Source organism: Hordeum vulgare, chromosome 6H (genome assembly GCF_904849725.1).
Source record: "Hordeum vulgare subsp. vulgare chromosome 6H, MorexV3_pseudomolecules_assembly, whole genome shotgun sequence".
In the NCBI taxonomy this organism is placed as follows: Eukaryota; Viridiplantae; Streptophyta; class Magnoliopsida; order Poales; family Poaceae; genus Hordeum; species Hordeum vulgare.
This window is the reverse complement of record NC_058523.1, coordinates 157,166,865-157,173,135: the sequence shown is the minus strand read 5'-3', so window position 1 is coordinate 157,173,135 and position 6,271 is coordinate 157,166,865.

The following is a 6,271-nucleotide window of genomic DNA, read 5'->3' as shown; positions in this document are numbered from 1 at the left end:
TGGATTGTTCCATTTCGAACTTCTTCAAAATCTTATCAAGGTATGTGCTTTGTGAAAGTCCTACCAGGCGCCTTGATCTATCTCCGTAGTTCTTGATGCCCAATATGTAAGCAACTTCTCCCAGGTCCTTAATTGAAAAACTTTTATTCAAGTAATCCTTTACGCTTTCCAAAAGTTCTACATTGTTTCCAATCAGAAATACGTCAACCACATATAATATTAGAAATGCTATAGAGCTCCCACTCATTTTTCTTGTAAACACAAACTTCTCCAAAAACTTGTATAAACCCGAACGCCTTGATCATCTCATCAAAGCGCTAATTCCAACTCTGAGATGCTTGCACCAGTCCATAAATGGATCGCTAGAGCTTGCACACTTTGTCAGCATTCTCTGGATCAACAAAATCTTTCGGTTGTATCATATACAACTCTTCCTTAAGAAACCCGTTAAGGAACGCTGTTTTGACATCCTTCTGCCAAATTTCATAATCGAAAAATGCAGCTATTGTTAACATGATTCTGACGGACTTAAGCATGGCTACGGGTGAGGAAGTCTCATCATAGTCAACTCCTTGAGCTTGTGAAAAACCCTTTGCCACAAGTCGAGCTTTATAAATGGTCACATTATTGTCGGCGTTCGTCTTCTTCTTAAAGATCCATTTGTTCTGAATGGCCTTTCGGCCTTCAGGTAATACTTCCAAAATCCATACTTTGTTTTCATACATAGATCCTATCTCGGACTTCATGGCTTCTAACCTTTTATTGGAATCAGGGTCCACCATTGCTTCTCCATAACGCGTAGGCTCATTGTTATCTAACAACAAAATTGATAAGACATGATTCTTGTACCACTTTGGAGCAGTACGTGCCCTTGTCAACCTACGAGGTCCGATAGCAACTTGATCTGAAGTTTCATGATCATCATCATTAGCTTCATCTTCAACTGGTGTAGCTTTGACAGAAACTTCTTTTTGTCATGCGCAACCATCTAGTTGAAGCAAAGGTTCTACAACCTCATCAAGTTCTATCTTCCTCCCACTCAAATCTTTCGAGAGAAACTCTTTCTCAAGAAAAGCTTTGTTCTTAGCAACAAACACTTTGCCCTTAGATCTGAGATAGAAGGTATACCCAACTGTCTCTTTTGGGTAACCTATGAAGGCACACTTTTCTGCTTTGGGTTCCAGCTTTTCAGGATGAAGCTTTTTGACATAAGCATCACATTCCCAAACTTTAAGAAACGACAAATTTGGCTTATTTCCATACCATAGTTCATATGGTGTCGTCTCAACGGATTTTTATGGTGCCCTATTTAAAGTGAATGCAGCTATCTCCAATGCATAGCCCCAAAACGATAACGGCAAATCGGTAAGAGACATCATAGAACGCACCATATCTACTAAAGTACGATTACGACGTCGGACCCACCATTACGCTATAGTGTTCCAGGCGGTGTCAACTCTGAAACAATTCCACATTGTCTTAAGTGAGCACCAAACTCGTAACTCAGATACTCACCTCCTCCATCAAATCATAGGAATTTGATCTTCTTGTTATGATGATTTTCAACTTCACTCTGAAATTGTTTGAACTTTTCAAACGTTTCAGAGTTGTGCTTCATCAAGTAAATATAACCATACCTACTCAAATCATCGGTGAAGGTGAAAAATAATGATATCCACGGCGCCCCTCTATGCTCATCGGTCCGCACACATTAGTATGTATGATCTCCAACAAGTCACTTGCACGCTCCATTGTTTCGGAGATCGGAGTCTTGGCCATCTTGCCTATCAGACATGGTTCGCATGTGTCAAGTGATTCAAAATCAAGTGACTCCAAAAGTGCATCGGCATGGAGTTTCTTCATGCGTTTTACACCAATATGACCTAAGCGGCAGTGCCACAAGAATGTGGCGCTATCATTATTAACTCTACATCTTTTGGTCACAATGTTATGGACATGAGTGTCATCACTATCAAGAATTAATATGAACAAACTCCTCACATTGGGTGCATGACCACAAAAGATATTACTCATATAAATAGAACAACCATTATTCTCTGACTTAAATGAGTAACCATCTCGCAATAAAAAAGATCCAGATATAATGCTCATGCTCAACGCAGGCACTAAATAACAATATTTAAGTTCATCACTAATCCCGATGGTAACTCACGTGAGATCCACAAGTTGAAGAAACACACACCCGCCAGTCATCTTTATGCAACAAGTTGCACGTTAGTCAATGAAACCAGTCTCTCGTAAGAGTACGAGTAATTTTGGTCTGGGCCGCTTCAATCCAACAATACCGCTGAATCAAGAAAAGAGTGGTGCAAAAAGCCTCTCAAACCTCCACTATATATAGGAGGAACATGAGGGAGGGTTGGCTTGGCTCCTACTCCAAGGAGGAGCTTGGGCCAAGCCCAAGAGGGAGGAGTCCTCCTTCAATTCGGTTTGGTGGACGACTCCTTCCCAACTTGTCCACCTCCTTCCTTTTTTTGTTTTCCTTTTATTTTTGCTTTCAGCCGAAATAGGTTTATTGGGCTGGTCTCACCAGCCCACTAAGGGCTGGTGCGCCACCCATGGGCCTATTAGGTCCTCTCCCGAGTGGGTGGCCCCTCCCGGTAAAACCCCGGAACCATTCGTCACTCCCGGTACTTTACCGATAATGCCCGAAATCTTTTCGGAAGCCTAATGCAACATTCCTATATAAAAATCTTTGTTTCCGGACCATTCCGAAAAATGTCGCAACATACAGGATCTCATCCAGGACTCCAAACAACATTTGGTTACCAACATCAATAATTCAACTATACTGAAACGTCACCGAACCTTAAGTGTGCAAACCCTGTGGGTTCGAGAACTATGCATACATGACCTCAGACACTCTCTGGTCAATAACCAATAGCGGGACCTGGATGCCCATAATGGCTCCTACATATTCTACGAAGATGTTTATCGGTTGAACCTCTGTGTCAAGGATTCAGTTAATCCCGTATGTTGTTCCTTTTGTCCTTCGGTATGTTACTTGCTCGAGATTCGATCGTCGGTATCTCTATACCTATTTCAATCTCGTTACCGGCAAGTCTCCTTACTAGTTCCATAATACAAGATCCCGTGGTTAACTCATTAGCCGCATTGCTGGCAAGGCTTGTTTGTGATGTTTGTATTACCGAGTGGGCCCCGAGATACCTCTTCGTCATACAAAGCGACAAATCCCAGTCTTGATCCATGCTAACTCAACGGACACCTTCGGAGATATGTGTAGAGAACCTTTATAGTCACCCAGTAACGTTGCGACGTTTCATACACACAAGGCATTCCTCTGGTGTCAGTGAGTTACATGATCTCATGGTCATAGGAACGTATTCTTGACATGTAGAAAACACTATCAACAAAATGATACGATCACATGGTACATTTGAAATTTGGGTCTTTTCCATCACATCATTCCCCGAATGATGTGATCCCATTATCAACTGACAACGCTTATCTATGGCTAGGAAACCTTAACCATCATTGATCAACGAGCTAATCAACTAGACGCTCACTAGGGACATTGTTTTGTCTATATATCCGCACATGCATTTGTGTTTCTGCTACCTCTTGAGCTTGCGTTGGTTTTCCCTTGAAGAGCAAAGGGTGATACAATGAAGTAGATAAGTTTTTCCCTCAGTTTGTTGAGAACCAAGGTACCAATCCAGTAGGAGGAACAAGCAAGGCCCCAATTGTAGTACCTACACAAATAATCAAACACTTGCACCCAACGCTATAAAGGGGTTGTCAATCCCTTCAGAGTTATTTGCAAGGATGAGATCTCATAGAGATACATATAAAAGATTTTGGAAACAAAAGTTAATAAATTGCAGCAAAGTATTTTTGGTTTATAAATCTGAAAATATAATATGGAAAATAGACCCGGGGGCCATAGGTTTCACTAGAGGCTTCTCTCATAAAGGAAAATAATACGGTGGGTGAACAAATTACTATCGAGCCATTGATAGAAAAGCGAATAATTATGAAGATATGTAAGGCAATGATTATGCATATAGGCATCACGTTCGTGTCAAGTAGACCGAAACGATTCTGCATCTACTACTATTACTCCACACATCGATCGAGTCCTACCTGCATCTAGAGTATTAAGTTCATCAAGAATAGAGTAACGCATTAAGCAAGATGACATGATGTAGAGGGCTAAACTCAAGCGATATGATGAAACCCCCATCTTTTTATCCTCGATGGCAACAATACAATACGTACCTCGCTACCCCTACAATGTCAATGGGTGAGGACACCGCAAGATTGAACCCAAAACTAAGCACTTCTCCCATTGCAAGAATTCAATCTAGTTGGCCAAACCAAACCAATTATTCGAAGAGACATGCAAAGATATGAAATCATGCATATAAGAATTCAAAAGAGACTCAAATAATATTCATAGATAATCTGAACATAAACTCAAAATTCATTGGATCTCTACAAGCACACCACAAAAGAGTATTACATCAGATAGATCTCCATGAAGATCATGAAGAACATGGTATTGAAGATCAAAGAGAGAGAAGAAGCCATCTAGCTACTAGCTATGGACCCGTAGGTCTGTGGTGAACTACTCACACATCATCGGAGGGGAAATGGAGTTGATGTAGATGCCCTCCGTGATCAATTCCCTCTCCGATAGATTACCGGTAAAGGCTCCCAGATTGGATCTCACGGGAACAGAGGCTCCATGCAGCGTAAAAGTATTTTCATGGCTCTTTTTGGCGATACGGGAATATTCGGGAATTTATAGGCCAAAGAATGGGGTTAGGAGGCGTGCAGGGGACCCGCAAGTCAGGGGGTGCGACCACCCCCCTAGGGCGCGCCCTGCAAGCTTGTGGCCTCCCAGCAGGTGCCCTGCCCCTTACTCCAAGTCTCCTGGGTTTCTTCTGGTCCAAGAAAAATCTTTCCGGAGATTTTGTTCCGTTTGGATTCCGTTTAATATTCCTTATCTGCAATACTCAAAACGTGGAAAAACATAAACTGGCACTAGGCTCTAGATTAATAGGTTAGTCCCAAAAAGAATATAATATAGCATATTAATGCATATAAAACATTCAAAAGAGATAATATAATAGCATGGAACAATCAAAAATTATAGATACGTTGGAGACGTACCAAGCATCCCCAAGCTTAATTCCTGCTCGTCCTCGAGTAGGTAAATGATAAAAACAGAATTTTTGATGTGGAATGCTACCTAACATATTTGTCCATGTACTATTCTCTATTGTGGCATGAATATTCAGATCCATAAGATTCAAAACAAAAGTCTCATATTGACATAAAAACAATAATACTTCAAGCATACTAATAAGACAATTGTTTCCTTTCAAAATAACATGGTCTTAGAAAGTTATCCCTACAAAATCATATGGTCTCGCTATGCTCTATCTTCACCACACAAAGTATCTAAATCATGCACAACCCCAATGAAAATCAAGTAATCGTTTCACACTTTTTATGTTCTCAAACCTTTTCAACTCTCACGCAATACATGAGTGTGAGCCATGGATATAACACTATAGGTGGAATAGAGTGTGGTGGAGGTTCCAAAAAAAAGAAGAAGATAGTCTCACATCAACTAGGCATATCAACGGGCTATGGAGATATCCATCAATAGATATTAATGTGACTGAGTAGGGATTGCCATGCAACAAATGCACTAGAGCTATAAGTGTATGAAAGCTTGATGACCCACAAGTGTAGGGGATCTATCATAGTCCTTTCGATAAGTAAGAGTGTCGAACCCAACGAGGAGCAGAAGGATCTGACAAGTGGTTTTCAGCAAGGTATTCTCTACAAGCACTGAAATTATCGGTAACAGATAGTTGTGTGATAAGATGATTCGTAGCATATGTGATAAGTAACAATAGTAACAAAGGTGCAGCAAGATGGCGCAATCCCTTTTGTATCAAGGGACAAGCCTGGACAAACTCTTATAGGAGGTGAAGCGCTCCCGAGGACACATGGGAATTTCTGTCAAGCTAGTTTTCATCATGTTCATATGATTCGCGTTCGCTACTTTGATAGTTTGATATGTGGGTGGACCGGTGCTTGGGTGTTGTCCTTACTTGGACAAACATCCCAATTATGATTAACCCCTCTCGCAAGCATCTGCAACTACGAAAGAAGAATTAAGACAAAGTCTAACCATAGCATTAAACTAGTGGATCCAAATCAGCCCCTTACGAAGCAACGCATAAACTAGGGTTTAAGCTTCTATCACTCTAGC